Source organism: Scyliorhinus torazame, chromosome 12 (genome assembly GCF_047496885.1).
Source record: "Scyliorhinus torazame isolate Kashiwa2021f chromosome 12, sScyTor2.1, whole genome shotgun sequence".
Taxonomy (NCBI): domain Eukaryota; kingdom Metazoa; phylum Chordata; class Chondrichthyes; order Carcharhiniformes; family Scyliorhinidae; genus Scyliorhinus; species Scyliorhinus torazame.
This window is the reverse complement of record NC_092718.1, coordinates 62,722,133-62,738,869: the sequence shown is the minus strand read 5'-3', so window position 1 is coordinate 62,738,869 and position 16,737 is coordinate 62,722,133. Positions and strand designations below refer to the sequence as shown.

The 16,737-nt window shown below is 46.5% G+C and overlaps 1 protein-coding gene across 8 annotated transcripts in view; it reads left to right on the top strand.

Annotated features, from left to right (window-relative positions):
* arnt2 (aryl-hydrocarbon receptor nuclear translocator 2) overlaps nt 1–16,737 on the top strand; it is a 503,807-nt gene that overhangs the window by 47,488 nt on the left and 439,582 nt on the right. The window lies entirely within an intron of this gene.

The following is a 16,737-nucleotide window of genomic DNA, read 5'->3' as shown; positions in this document are numbered from 1 at the left end:
TGTAAAATTGTTGGTAAAAATGGGTCCTGGGCAAAAAACGTTTGAAAAACACTGCTTTAAGGGATAGGCAATAGCAAACTTTTAAAGAGCGCATAGGTGAACTACAACAATTGTTCATTCCTGTCCCGCGCAAAAATAAAACAGGGAAGGTGACCAAACCATTGCTTACAAGGGAAATTAGAGATAGTATTAGATAGGATTAGAATAGTTAGGTGGTTGTTTTAGTCCGGCAAAGACGCAATTGGCCGAAGGGCCTTTTCTGTGCTGCATTACTCTATGACTATCCAAGGAAGAGGCAAACAAATTGGACAGAAAAAACAGCAGACCTGAGGATTGGGAACAGTTTAGAATTTAGCAAAGGATGATGAAAAGGTTGATTGAGAAGGGGAAAGTAGAGCATGAGAGTAAGTTTGCAGGGAACATAAATCTACATGTGAAAGCTTCTAAAAGTATGTGAAGAGAAAAGGATTGGTGAAGGCAAATATAGGTCCCTTACACCAACAGGGGAATTTATAATGGGGAACAAGTAGTGGCTGACCAACTAAATACATATTTGGTTCTGTCTTCAAAAAATTGTACATATATGATGTACCAGAAATGTTGGGGAACACAGGTTTAGCGAGAGAGAGAAACTGAAGGAAATCAGTATTAGTAGGGAAATGGTGTTGGGGAATTGATGGGATTGATGCTGTTAAATTCCCAGGGACAGGTATTCTACATCCCAGAGTACTTAAGGAAGTAGCCCTAGAAATAGTGGATGAATTGGTGGTCATCTTCCAAGATTCTATAGACTCAGGAACAGGTCCTACAAATTGATCCCACTATTTAAAAAGGGAGGTAGAAAGAAAGCAGGGAATTATAAACAAGTCAGCTTGACGTCGGTAGTGGGGAAAACGCGAGAATCCATTATAAAAATGTTAATAGCGGAGCACTTGGAAAACAGTGGCAGGATCGGAAAGAGTCAGCAGGGATTTATGAACGGGAATGTTGTTTATTTGGGCTTTCAGAAGACTTCAGAAAAGATGCCACATAAGAGAAAGTAGTGTGTAAAATTAAATTGCATGGGATTGGGGGTATAATAATAATCTATAATAATCTTTATTGTCACAAGTAGGCTTACATTAATACTGCAATGAAGGTACTGTGAAAATCCCTGAGTCGCCACACTCAGGCCACTGTTCGGGTACACTGAGGGAGAATTCAGAATGTCCAATTCACCTAACAGCACTTCTTTCAGGACCTGTGGAAGAAACCAGAGCACCGGAAGAAACCCACGCAGACACGGGGAGAACGTGCAGACTCTGCACAGACAGTGACCCAAGCCGGGAATCGAACCTGGGACCCTGGAGCTGTGAAGCAACGGTGCTATCCACTGTGCTACTGTGCCGCCCTGGGATGGTGGGACTGACTCATCCCCTGGGGGCTCCGACCTATACAATTTCTTAAAGAAGTCTTCAAATTCCCTCACCTGCTCTGGCGCCGACATCAACCCCCCACTCCATCCCGAACCTGAACAATCTCCCGGGAGGCCGCCTACCGTCTCACCTGTCCTGCCAACAAATGACTGGCATTGTCCCCATGCTCATACACCGCCCCATTTGCCTGCCTCATCCGGCGTACCGCTTTCCCCATGGACAAAGCATCAAACTTCATCTGCAGCTCCTTCCTGCTAACCAACAATTCAGGCATGGGATCCTCACCACTTCCAAATTCACGTTCACCAATCGCTGACGTTCCTCCCTAGCCATCCTGTCAACCCATGCCTTATATATGAAATAACTTGCACTACCACTTTCGATGTCTTCCATAGCACCGACGGTGAGACCTCTCTGTTATTAAATCCAACATAATCGTCTATGTCCCCTGCCATCCTCCCACAGAAACCTAAATCTGCCAACAACTCCACCTCCACTCGCCACATCAGTCTCTGTACCGGCCCCCACTCCAAGATCACTGTTGACTTCTTTATTTCTATGTGAACCACAATCTGTTTCTTATATTGACCGAATGACCACACAACGAATATATTAGTTCAAAGACAGTTTATTAATAAACACAAGAGACATATTTCTTTATGCAATGATACACGCGGCTACGCACTAAACTAGACCTAATAACAAAGATGACCTTTACTTAACTTCGGGGTGACCGGCTCTGTGCGGGAGATAAGGCCTTTATCTGTGTCCACGTGGGTCGGTTGGAAGTCGTCAGGTTCGTCTCTGCTGGGCTGGTCCTTCAGGTAGCGATAGCGGATCCTTGAATTTGGCTGGTTGATATGCTACAGTTGGCCGCACAGAGGCCGGTCCAAAGGAGGCTGATCTCTCGGTTTGCAGTTCTTCTTATCCCTCTGGGTTTTTGCGCCCTTTGGGGCGGTCCTCGCTCCAGATCCAATGGATCAATAGGGTTTCGATCACCTTCATTGATCCTGGTCAATTAGGGGGTTGATACCTCGATGGCTGGGTGGGTACTAGCTGTCATTGTCCCAGGCACGTAGGCCTTTCCAAATAAGGGGAAGTGGCACCGGTTAGTCTGCTACTGTTTTCGTTCCATGATTCGAGTTCTATTATCCTGGGGTAAATGGTGATTGACCTTTAATAGGTGAAAGTTTCTGTCAGGTCTGGCTTCTTTGCACAATACACAGAGGCTGTGTGCTTGTCTGTGTCCCAAATGGACCACAATTCCCATGGTCCTTTGCAGGTGGCCATTTTAGATGGCTACACCACATCCACTGCAGTGCATGATCTGAAATAACAATAGCCGAGTATTCAGCTTTCCTCATCCCGGCAGCAACGACCTCCCCATGACAAAAGAAATCGATCCTCGAATATTCATTATGCCCGGAGGGAAAACAAAAGTACTCCTTATCCCCCCGGGTGCAGAAACCACCGTGGGTCCACTCCCCCATCTCTTCCATGAACGCGGCCAACACCTCATATCTAAGGAAGGATGTGCTGGCCTTGGAAAAGGTGCAGAGGAGGTTCACAAGAATGATCCCTGGAATGAAGAGCTTGTCCTGTGAGGAACAGTTGAGGACTCTGGGTCTGTACTTGTTGGAGTTTAGAAGGATTAAGGGGATCTTATTGAAACTTACAGGATACTGCGAGGCCTGGGTAGAGTGGACGTGGAGAGGATGTTTCCACTTGTAGGAAAATCTAGAAGCAGAGGACACAATCTCAGACTAAAGGGACTATCCTTTAAAACAGAGATGAGGAGGAATTTCTTCAGCCAGAGGGTGGTGAACCCTTTGCCACAGAAGGCTGTGGAGGACAAATCACTGAGTGCCTTTAAGACAGAGATAGATAGGTTCTTGATTAATAAGGGGATCAGGGGTTATGGGGAGAAGACAGGAGAATGGGGATGAGAAAAATATCTGCCATGATTGAATGGTGGAGCAAACATGATGGGCCGAGTGGCCTAATTCTGCTCCTATGTCTTATGGTCTTATGGAACCCCTTCTTCACCCATTCCCTTTACCTTAAACACCGAAACTCCTCCACCCTGCTCCTTCCCACACAGTGATACACAAATCAAGTAAAGAGCAAGAACAAACAAACATGTTAAAAGCAGTCAAAAGAAAAACACACGGGCAAATTACAACACAATACCCCAACATCCCTAAACCAACCCAACCATAACTTTAAGACAACTTCATTCAAACTCAGTTCATTCCAGTCCTTCAGCCTTCACAAACGCCTCCGCTTCCTCTGCCGTATCAAAGAAATGGCCTTGGACTTGTATGTGACCCTCAGCCTCGCCGTACACCACTCTTGTAGAGCACTGCCTTCGCCTTGTTAAAGGCCGTGCGATTCTTGCCAGCTCCATCGTGATGTCCTGGTATATATGAATACCATTGCCTTCCAACTTCGCCTCCCGATTCTGCTTGGCCCATCTCAAGCCCTTCTCCTTCACCTGATAGCTGCTAAAGCAGACTCTCACCTTGGTGGCTCAGTCGTCCTTGGCTTCGGCCGAAGCGACCGAAGAGTCCTATCCAGCTCGAAGGGGGTGGAATCCTCATCCTCTCCAAAAGCCTCGTGAAAACTCTTGCAAAGTATTCAGTTGGTCTCTGGCCCTCCAGTCCTTCTGGCAGCCCCTAAGATTGTGTTGTCACTTGGTCCTCCACCTTTACCTTCAGGCCTTTATTGCTATTCCCCACCCTCGACAGCCCCATTTCCAGCAAGGCGAACTGGTCAATGCTTCCTTCACTCTGTTCAGAACCTCACCATGCTCCTGCACCGTCTCTGTCGTTTTTCCAAGAGCCTACTTTACTGAGGCAAGCGCATCCTCCACTGACTGTTCATGCCCTCAGAGTGCTTGGCAAATTGATTCCGCCGCCATCACCTCTGCCAATGTATGCACCGTAATAGGCTGAGCCACAACTGACAAACTTGCACCCGCAACCTTTCCTCTCTCAGAACTCCGGCCCTTGCTCGAAACCACTGGCTGAGTAACGCTTGTTCCCTTACTTCCCATTTTTTTTCATTGGGAATTCGCCATTCTCTGTTACTCACAGCCTTATTGGGAACAGATTTTCACCTAGGTTCCCTCAAAAAAACGGGTGACAACGGCTAAAAATGAGAACTCTTAACGGGAGCCACCCAACGTGCGACTTTCACCTACATGTCGCCACCGGAAGTCCCCATCAGCAATAGAGAATACAACCATCTGCCAATTTACGACGGCGTGAATGGGCCACTCCCACGACTAATTCTGGCCCCTCCAGGGGGCCAGCACGGCGCTGGAGCGGTTTGTGCCACTCCAGCTGCAGATCCCGGCGTGAACTGTGCGCCGCGGGATCCGCGCATGCGCAGTTGCACCGGCAGCAACGAGGACATGCGCAGTGGCACTGGCGCCAACGCGCGCATGCGCAGTGGCCTTCAGCGCGCCGGCCCCGACGCAACATGGCGCAGGACTACAGGCGCGTAGGAAAGGAGGCCCCCAGCCACAGAGCCACCCGCTGATCGGTGGGCCCCGATCGTGGGCCAGGCCACATCGGAGGCCCCCCCAGGGTCGAACCCCCCCCTCCCACCCCAAAGGCCGCCACCCGACCTTTGCATGCCGAGGTCCCGCTGGCCCAGAGCAGGTTAGAACGACGCCGGCTCGACTTGGCTCTTCTCTGACGACCCCTCGGCCCATGCGGGCCGGAGAATCGGTGGGCCGGCCGCGTAGAGCGGCCCGCGACCGGCGCCGCGCCAACCATGCCAGCGCCAATGGCGCCGATTCTCCGCTCTGCGGAGAATCGCGTGCCGGCATCGGGGCGTCGTGGCACGATTCGCGCGGCCCGCCGGCGACTCTTCGATCCGGCGCGGGGTCAGAGAATCCCGCCCCAGAACACCCTTCATAACAGTATTGGGGGTATACCAGCACCAGATGGACTGCAGGGGTTCAAGAAGGCAGCTCACCACCACCTTCCCAAGGGCAATTGGGCAGGGGCAATAAATGCTGGCTTGGCCAGCAACGCCCATAGCCCATGAATGAATATAGCAAAAACCTTTTCTGTGACACCTTGTAAAATGCTTTTTGGAGATCCAATTAGACTACAGGTGATATCTTCTGGCTGTTCACGCTGGCGAGATCCTACATGCTTGCCGACAGCGCACCCCTGCCGCGCACGGGTTTCCCGGCAGTATGGGGTGAATTCAACGGGAAATCACATTGACAGCAGCGGGCCAGACGATCCCGCTGTCCGTCAACGGCGGGGCAAAACTGAGAAACGCATTGTGTGGAGGCCCGGGAATGTCACTGGTTCTCCTTTAACTACCTTGCTTGTTGCATCCATGAAAAACTCTTAATTAATTTGTCAAACAGGATTTCTCTTTGGTGACACCATGTTGTCTTGTTCTAATCATACTCTGCTTTTCTGAGTGCATTGTTAAAACCACTTAATAGTTTCCAAGATTTTCCCATCAACTGATGTTGGCCTAACTAGCCTGTAGTTCACTGTTTTCTCTCTCCTTTGAAAAGCGGTATAACATTTGCCAACTTCCAACCTAATGGGACTACTACTGAACCTAGGGAATTTTGAAAAATCCTAGTTAGCAACATTTATTATATCTGCAGCTACCTCTTTAGGGTGTAGGCTATCAAGTCCTGGGGAATTATTGGATTTTAGCCACTTAAGTTTCTCCAATACATTTTCTTTGCTGATATTAATTTCCTCACTTGTCCTAGGTTATCATCTGTTTCTCCTATCGGAACTTGTGTCTTCCGCTGTGAAGACAGAAAAAAAATGTGTTCAACACATCTGCCATTTCCTCATTCCCCATGATTTCTCCTGTCTCTGCTTCGAAGGGAACCAATGTTATTTTAGCTACTAAAGGCTCTGACAATCTGTTTTTATATTTCTGACTAAATTACTCACATTCTTTTTTTTCCATTTTCATCCACTTTTTGGTGGCTCTTCACTGATTTCTAAAACACTCCCAGTACTCAGACTTGCCACTGTGTTTTTTGCAACATTGTCAGCCTCTTATTTTACTCTAACACTATCCTTACCTTCCTGTGGGATCCACAGATGTGTCTTTCTTGCTGAGTTTTTGTTTTACAATAGATTGTACTTTTGTTGAAGTTTTTGAATTGTTTCTTTGTTTGAACGTTTCCAACTGTTCATTTTCCTCCATACCTTTTAGACTATTTACCCAATTAACAGTAGTCAGTTATCCCCTCTTACCTATGTCATTGGCTTTGTTTAAGTTTTAAAATTCTTGTTTGCAGTTGGAGTATGTCACTAATAATAATTCCAGGGGGCGCAGGCTAAAAGGCAAAGCAGGTTTATTCTCCAACACAAATGAAACCGCAGCCAGGGAGTGCAAAACAGATATCCCAGCCGGAACTATTGGGAACTGCCGGTCTGAGGGTCCATGTTTCAGGCCCCACTGGTGAGCCCCTATTGGGCAGGTCTCCACCCACTCAACGCGGGAACGAAGTTGGGGAAAAATTCCCTCACACAAAGACTACATTGTTACAGGGAATGGTTGAGCTAGAGATCATTGATGCATTTAAAGCAGAGAGGTATTTACATGCCAAGGGCGAGTGGGGAGCACTGGGATTAGTTGCCTTGTTCTAGCAAAGAGCCACATGGGAGGAGGGTAGGTGGAGATGTGCCTGATAACTTTTACTGTGCTATAAACTATTATAATTTTAATTTCTGTCTATCAAGTTATGGTTTCCATGGAAAATGGTCAAAATTTCAGAATGTCATTTCCAAAATCAGTTAAAGTTTATTTTAATATGAACAGAGCTGGACTTATTTTGTGTAAATCAGTGGTTATGATGCATGATCCCATTATTGTTAGTCATTTCCTCTTCAGATCCTCTGAGGTGCTGATGTGTAGCCTGGAGCACTGCCACGATATTTAGCTACTACGGTTGAGCTCCGTTCAATTTAGCTGCTCCTCTTGCGGCTGCTGCTGAATTATTCCAGTGGGCATATGGCGAAAAATCCAAATCCAGATATATGCAGCAGTTTGTAAATGACTGAGGGCAATTTTAATTGTGTGTAGGTTTTGGTTTCTGGATTAATAGATTGCTTCTTGAAGTTTTATTTTAAGTGATTTACATCTATAACAAGCGTCACTTGGAATGTGAGAGGTGGGTTGGTGTATATGTATCCCCACCTGTATTTCTTGTTTCTTATCCAGTAACCTCATCCTGGAGCATCGCTCAAGGTGCAGAGCACTGGTGGGGTGCCAATTCAGAGCATGTGGAAAACTAACTGTTACCTTGCACCCTCTGGTGGTTGGACAAGTACTGACATTGATGGACCTTAGGATCCACGACAAGCTAAATTTATCAGCTTGAGGGGGTATTGAAGTAAATCAGTTTTTTCAAAAAGTTCTCAAACGTAAAGAAAAAAATCCTTTTCCAAATAATTATTTTGAACCTTAGTTCACATTTTAGTTTGTAGTTTATTCATTATATAGTTAAGTGACATTTCTTCACATTTATGAGCCTATTAAATAATAGCCAGCTGATGTTGAAAAAGATTAATCCTTTTTCAGTGTAGAACAAATTTCTGACCTTTACGTCTTGCCTTTTTACTGTATTTCTGACATTAGGAGTGATAGGTCTGCTAAAGTCAGCTATTGTGTTTGCCCATTGATCTTTGCAATAAATGGTTTTCTCTCCAATTTATCAAAGCCTTGGCAGCCAGCGCTTGCTCATGTTGCTGTTGCTTAACTAAAGTCACCTTCTGAGTTTGTTTCATATTTGCTGACGGTGCACTATCTCAAAATTGAATATTATCAATGTTGAAAAATGTTTTGAGAGCTTTACTGAGGTTATCTGCAATATCAGATAACCATTTTCAGGATTAGGGTCTTTGGTTTGGTTGGGATCAAAAACTGAATTATACAGGTCAGTCAGTACCCATAAGGAGAAAAAAAACAGACTGAGTTCTTTGGTGTGTACTCACCGACCCTTTTACAGGTTTTGAATGCCAGAGACCAGGATCATGGAATAAAGATCAGGTTATAGATCTTTGCCAGGAGTGAACAAAATCCATATTTTGCGAGTAAATCTACTTTGATGTCTATAATTAACATGCAGTTTTAATGGGCCCGACAGCATCTTGTAATGTTGAAGAATTATACTCCAGATCTAGCTGCGTCCTTAGCCATGTTATTCCAGTAAAGCGACAACACTGCCATCTACCTGACAATGTGGGAATTTGCCCAGGTATGAACTCCATAACAGGCAGGACAATTTCAATCCAGCCAATGACTGCCCAATCAATATGTTAGGAAAGAGATAAGTTCTCCAGCATTTGAGTTATAATTGATGTCTTAATTGCTTTATTGTTTAATAGATCTCACGTAATATTTAAATAGACCGCACTATATAAATTAAGGGGATATAGGTGGCACTGGGTGAGTTGATGGAGAAATGAACACTGCTCAGAATAAACCAGGAATTGAAGAAGTCAATATTTGCTTTCTATTCTTATTGGCAAAGTTACTGTTGGAACTTAATACAACATACTCTCAAATCATCAGTAAAGTGGTGGCATGTATCATCGACAGTGATATTGAATGGCACTTCCTTATCAATGACCTGCTGCCTTAAATTTTAGTTTGGGTTCCACCAGGACTACTGGGTTTGCTACTTCATTGTAGCCATAATTCGAATATGGACAAAAGAGCTGAATTCCAGAGGTGAGGTGGATGACTTCCCTTATTAGCAAGACAACATTTGACCTGAATGTGGCACCATGGAGGCCAAGTAAAATTGGAGTCAGTGGGTATTAGGTGGAAAACTCTCCACCAGGGCGGCACTGTGATGCAGTGGTTAGCACTGCTGCCTCATGGCACTGTGGACCCAGGTTAGATCCCCGTCCTGGGTCACTGTCTGTGTGGAGTTTGCACATTCTCCCTGTGTTTGCGTGGATCTCACCCCCCAACCCAAAGATGTGCAGGGTAGGTGGACTGGCCATGCTAAATTGCCCCTTAATCGGGAAAAAAAAGAATTCGATACTCTAAATTTATTTTAAAAAACTCTCCACCAGTTGGAATGATACCTAGCAAAGCGGAAGACGGTTGTGATTGTTTGAGACCAGTCACCTCAGCCCGAGGGTTTCACTGTTGGAGAATTTGGCATGTTGTGTTAGGCTGAACCAACTTAGCTGCCTTCATTAATGATCTTCACTTCATATGTTTAGAAATGAGGATATACACTGATTACACAAGTGTTCAGTTCCATTCATAATTTCTCAGATAATGAAGCAATCCATGTCCACATGTTGTCAGACATGGACAATATTCGGGGTTGGACTGATTTTTTAGTGGCAAGTTACATTTGTGCCTTACAAGTGCCAGGTAATGCTCATCCTAAACACGAGAGTTTGGCCTGTTGACATTCAATGGCATTACCATCACTGAATACCCCATCATCAATATTGTGGAGTCTACCATTGACCAGAAACTTAAGAGCCACATATATACCGCCACTGCGAGAGAGGACAAAGGCTGGGTATTCTGCAGTGAGTGACTCACCTCCTGGCTTCCCCAAAGCCTTTACACCATCAATAACCCCCAGTAATTTTGGAAGTCTAAATTTCAGTGTATTATGGATGGTTGCTTTTACTGTATTGAACCCAATCTCTGTAATCCTATGTTTTTGAAAATAATAGCATTATGGCCATATTTCGGTGGAAAATACAACATCTCAATTTAATGCTTGAATTAAACTATTAAATTGTGCAAAAAAGTTGGGTTTCAGAAACTGAAGAGAAATTAAATTAAACACTTGTTTAAAATATGTTAAAGCTATGTGTGTGTATCTCTCTTTCTCTGTGTAGTGGTCTCATTTGGTCAATACTAACCATGTGGCATTGGTCTCGTGTTTTGTGGGAATTTGTCATGTTCATTTTCTCAGTAAACTCTGAAAATTCAAGTTGAGCCAGCAATCCCTTCAAATGTCAGTGTGACCACAAACATTAAAATATTCACAAGACAAATATTTAAAATAATTGTACATAAATGTATTTTTGAAGATGACATTATCTAGCTTGGGTAAAAAGCAGGGTGTTGCTGTAATGGGATCATGTTCAGTGTTTGTGTTCATTATGTTGGAAGTTTAAGAACTGTTTATAACTTATACTTAAACTGTTTAATTGAAATGCTCAATGAGTTTTCATTGCCCTGTAAATAATTGATTTAAAATTTCTAATGAATCATACAGATATGGGTTAATTTACTTACACTTGTTTAAGCCTGACCTTTTCTTAAATGCTGAAGATTGCAAAGAGCAAGCTGATGAACATAAATTGTAATCAATTGCTCAATCAGAAGCAGCAGTACGCTATCTAAAACCAACTGTGATGGTTAGGTCAAACTCACTGCACTTACAGGGAAAGATCTGGAGTTTGCTCTGCCAATCTTGGAGCATAGGAACAGGAGTAGGCCATTCAGCCCCTCGGGCCTGCTCCGCCATGCAATGAGATCATGGATGATCTGTGGCCATATCCCTTAATATTTTTGCTCAACAAAGATATATCTATCTCCGATTTAAAATTAACAAGTGATCTAGCATCAATTGCCATTTGTGGAAGAGAGTTCCAAACCTTTTTGTGTCGAGGTGCTTCCTAATATCCCTCCTGAATGGTCTGGCCCTAACTTTTAGACTGAGGCCCCTAGTTCTAGAATCTCCAACCAGTGGAAACTGTTTATCTTTACCTACCCTGTCTTTTCCTGTTAATCTCTTGAAGAATTTTGATCAGATCACCCTAAACCTTTTAAATTCTAGAGAAAACAGGCCACAATTTGTATAATCTCTTCTACTTTAAACCCTGAAGTCCAGGTATCATTCTTGTAAACCAATGTTGCACTCCCTCGTGGCCAAAATGTCCTTCCTACGGTATGGTGCTCAGATCTGCTCACAGTACTCTAAGTGGGGGTCTAACCAGAGTTTTGTAAGGTTTAGCATAACTTCTGTGTCCTTGTACTCCAGTCCGCTAGATATAAAGGCTAGCATTCCATTAGCCATGGTGTCTTGAGTACTCTTCTCCATGTATTACTGTCCGTGCCCACTTGAGCATTGAAATCACCAAGATTAATGGGCAGGATTCTCCGGTCCGCAGCCGGGTGTTCCTTGGCAGTCTGCCCTCGCCAGCAGCTGGATTCTCCCTTCTACCACCTGCCAATGGCATTTCCAATTGTGGCCACCCCATGGCATCGGGAAACCCGCAGGCCTGGATGCGCCACCGGCAGAACAGAGAATCCCACCCAATGAGTTTGTCCTGGTGAGGCTCACCTCTAGCTATTTTGCTGAGGTCATCACAAAATGCTTCCTTAACCTCATTGTTGGAGAATAGGCCCGAATGAATATTGCGTGCTGGTTACTGGTGAGACTTAAACGAAGAACCATGAGACAATCACTGATCCCTGTAGGAGGTCAGTCAAGCTTGCGTATCAGATCGAATGGAATGTAGAGACTGGTCCTTGGACATGCCAATCCAGTTACATGTGTAGTCTGCACCAACCGTCAAGTTGAGACTTCTCAGCGAGCCTAGTTTTGCTGAGGGCAGCTAAATGTTTCATCAGCCTAAGGGCTGTTCTGTGCTCTGGTCTCATATTGTCGTCTAGAAGAGTTTTGACATTCCATGAATCGAGCTTCACATGATAACTGGTAGTCTTCTTTACATTTTGTCTGTGGTAAATGACTAACCAGACAGGAGTGGTAACTTGACAGGTGTAGGGAGTGAAGGTTGTGTTAAGGGTTTTGTTTCCTTCCCCATCCCTTTATAGGCAGCTAATACTACATTTGTGCAATGTGTGCCAAAACAGAACAGCTGAAAGGTTGCAAATTTCATTTTGGAGCTGTCCCTCCAGATGAGCTGCTAAGCAGGCTGAACAGTCACATCTATCCTTGACACAACCGTCCAGTCCACTGGCACTATTTGTGATCTTCCACTCTGTCAGCCAGCTAGTTAACCCACAGCTGTGAGCTTTCAAATCAGAGTTGTCTTCTCCTAGGTAGACTGTCAATTTAGTCTGACAAGCTCTACCAACTTAAGAGTTGTTTGGTTTAGAGAAACCAAACTCTCGCTTCACATCTCTTCCAAACCAGGCAGAAGGGGTTTGATTAGCAGAGGCTATTTGAAACGCTGACCATATGGGAACTTTTTGTGGAGGAAGAGCACCTCAACTGTCTTCAGCATCCTGGCATTTCCAAACCACTTCCATAGCACCACACCCTGGAAGAGCTTGCTTTCAATCCTTAAGACTTGTGCAAGGTTACTAACAGCTGCTTGTTGATCCTGTGCTTTTGCCTCAGAACACTTTGGGCCGACAATAAGTCTGAAGAAGACAGAAATCTTATATCAACCTGTCCCTGGCAACTTATTCCAAGATCCAACAGACACTATCAACACACCCTTCTGTTCAGTACAGATTTGCAATCATAGGAGTATTCTCTGCAATAACACAAAACTGGATGATAAAATCAACCATTGCTTGGTTAAGCAAAAGCAATCTCAGCATTTGGTCGAAGGGCCTCTTCTGCACTGTATTATTTGTGCTTGCAGACCTTGGAATGAGCGTCTGGAGTATTACCCAGAACAAAAATCAAATCTAGTATGCAGCAATTTTTGCATCACTTTTTTTATGGGTGCGAGACTTGGACAGCCAGTTGGCATCACAGAAAGCTATTAGAGGCATTCCATCTCCGCTGTCAGAGATCTATTTGCAGCAAAGTCCCCAACACTCAGGTTCTTACAAAGTGCTACATACCCAGAATCGAGAACTTGCTTCCTGGAGCTAAGCATCGTTGAGTCAATCATGTGGTTCTCATGGAGGATTCCTGCAAACAGAGGCAAAGAGGACATTCCAAATTTAAGTATAAAGACTGCCTGAAAGTCAGCCTCAGGACTTGCAAGCTGGATCTCAATATGGGGGGGGGGAACAGAATTGGATAGACCCAAATGGGTCAACACTATTCAGGATAATATATTTTTCTCGGCACCCTATCTACCATATTAAATATTCATTCCCTCCGCCAGTGACACATGATGGCAGCAATGTTTGTCATCTACAAAAAGCATGTCTTCAACAGCACCTTCCTGTCCCAAGACCTGTACTACATAGAAGAACAAGGGCAACAGGCACTAGGGGTGCCACCGCATGTAACTTCCATTCCAAGCCACACAGCATCCTGACTTGGAACTATATTCTCGTTCCCACACTGTTGTTCCCTGGAACACTGGACAGCTCTCTGGGTGTACCTACCCCTCATGGACTGCTGTGGTTTAAGAGGGTTGCTCAGCAATACAAATTCCAAGAGGTAACTTGGGATTAACAAAAAATGCCAGCTTTGCCAGTGGTGCTTACATTACATTATCAAATTTAAAAAAAATCTGTCACAAATGTCATGGGTGATGCACGATCAATTAAACTCAAAGACGAGGTTGAATCATAACTGAAGGCTTTAATAGACTAGATCTGTTCCCCAGCAGCTTCGGTACAGAATGAGGGCTGCTGGGACGGCACCTGTTCTTATACCCCGCCTGTCAGGGCGGAGCCACATACCAAACAGCCAATGGTAAGCTGCTAGGCTTACCCAATGGTCTACAGCCTCTCGGTACTGCAATACCTGATACTACCACATTCACCCCCTGTGAAAAAAGAGTCCGGCGGGGGTGGTGGCCAGTGGTTACAATTGCATTTAACATGGTATGATCAGATATGGAGGTACCGTGAGTATTTACAAGTGTGGAAGATATATACAGTCAGTGTTCATTTACAGTTACAGTGTAGCAATCAGTCAGTCGGGTGGCCTGGTCGTCCTCCTGGATCGACTGAGCCTCTGTGGTGATTCTGGTGGGGGTCCGGGCGTCTGCGACTCCGGGAGCGTGGCTTTGTCGTCCATGGCAGCTTCGTCACCCCTAGTTTGCTGGTGGGGCAAACGGTTGACACGAGAAGGGGGCGCCTGTAGGGGGCGTCGGTGGGTGGGATGGCCTAGATAGGAGCGGCGGGAGGACCGACCCCCCAGTGAGGTGCTGTGGGGTGGAGGGGGGGGGGGGGGGAATGGTTCGGGTGCGCGTGGGGTTCCGGCGGGCGCCAGGTCCCGGAGGGAGACTGTATTTTGCCGGCCGTCAGGGAACGCCACGTAGGCGTACTGGGGGTTAGCGTGCAGCAGGTGGACCCTCTCAATCAACGGGTCCGACTTGTGCTCCCGCACGTGCTTCCGAAGCAGGATGGGTCCGGGTGTCGCTAGCCGGGTTGGGAGCGAGGTCCCGGAGGAGGACCTCCTGGGGGAGACAAGGAGACATTCATGAGTTGTCTGATTGGTAGTTGTACAGAGCAGTGACTGAATGACGTGGAGGGCCTCCGGGAGGACTTTCCCCCAGGAATGGTATGTCTCTTGGTTACCAGACCCAGCAGAAACAGTAAAAGATTTGGCTGGAGCTGCAGTAAAGACAAAAGCCTCTTCCAGTATGCAAGCGGGGAAAGGGCAAGCTTAAAGGCTTCAAGCTGACGTGATGGCCTTTATTAAAGGTGAATTCTAGCAGCAGAGGGAACAACTGTGAAAAGATCTCACCAAAGCCATTGAAGAAGCGGGGACGAGGCTTCCGGTGGCGGCCATGGAGGAGTAGGTCGCGCATTCGGCAGCTCCCGTCTGGAACGGACTCTCAGACCTTTTTCAGGAGTTTCCACAGACTTTTTGGGGCAGATTGGTGAAGCGAACACTGCCAAAAGGATTCCCTCTCTGTGGGACTTCTGGTGATGGCGGGCGGGAGGCAGCTGTGCGTTGGAGGGCTCCAGTTCGGGAACGACATTGTCGGGGGTTAACGCCCTGTCTTAGGGCCAGCGAAGGCAGTGAAAGTCGGGAGACAGCACAAAGAAGGGAAATGTCGAAGACCGGCAAAAAAACGGCCGTGAAAAAAGAAGCTGAAAGTCCGTCGGGGAGTGAAAAGGTCACCGCGGGTTCAGTAAAGAAAATGGCGGCTGGAGCGCTGGGGGAGGCCGCATTGCTTACGGCTGAAGAAATAACTAAGGTGATGGTCGTGGAATTCGAAAGGCAGTTTACGAAACATATGGAGGCAATGAGGAAGGAGATGGGGGCGATTTTGAAAGTGCTGGTGGAGGAGGCGATTACCCCGGTGAGGACGGCGGTGGCGAGCGCAGTGGCGGAGGTGCGAGAGCAAGGGGAGGCGCTGAAGGAAGTGGAGGAGACATTATTGCAGCACAGTGGTCAACTTACCTCGATGGGGAAGGAGATGCGGAAGGTGATGGAGATTAACAAGGATCTGCGAGGCAAAATGGAAGAATTGGAAAACAGATCCAGGCGACAGAATTTGAGGATTGTGGAGCTGCCCGAAGGAGTTGAAGGACCGAGGCCGACTGAGTATTTTGCCGTGATGTTGGCAAAATTATTGGGGGAGGGGGAGGATCCCTCCCGATATGAGCTGGATCAGGCACATCGGTCGTGGAGGCCTGTACCAAAGGCGAGTGAACCGCCAAACGTAGTGACTCTGTGCTTCCGTAGGTACAGTGTAAAGGAGAAGGTCCTGTGCTGGGCTAAGCAGAAGCGGGTGGTGTAGTGGGCTGGAGCTGGTATACGCGTATACCAGGACTTTACGGTGGAGCTGGCGAGGAGGCAGGCTGCCTTCAACCGGGTGAAGAGGGCACTGTACGTTAGCAGGGTGCAGTGCAGCATTGTATATCCAGCGAAGCTGAGGGTGACTTACAAGTTCAAGGACTTTTATTTCGGGACGGCAGAAGCAGCGGAGGAGTTTGCGAAGGCAGAAGGATTGTGGCAGAATTGAGAAATGGTCATGTACCAATGTAGCTCATGACTGTATTTTTTTCTTTTTTGTTTCACTGCGTGCTGGTGTATGGGCTATAGGAGCCAACGTTGTGTATATTTAGACAAGGGAAGAAATGGGACTTTCAGTTGGAATGAGGGCTCTTTGGGGTATCGGTGGATATGCGGGGTTTGTGTGCTAAAAGGGACTTCTGGGTTTTTCCTGGGGCCGGGCAAGGGGGAAAGGGACCCGGGCGGGGGCCTCCATGCTGGCCGGTATAAGCTGGCCAGTGAACGGGAGTGAGGTGGTGGGAGGGACTGGGGCCATCGGAGCCTGGCAGACCAGGGTCCGAGGGGTCTAGCCGGGGTGGAAGTTGGGGGGAAGGAACAGAGGTTGGGGGGAGGAGTTTTACACGAGGAAGTGAAGGGGGAGGAGTTGGGGAGGGGGGGGGTTTACAACTCTTGGGTGTCATTTACGGTACTCTTTTGGAGGTTGGATGG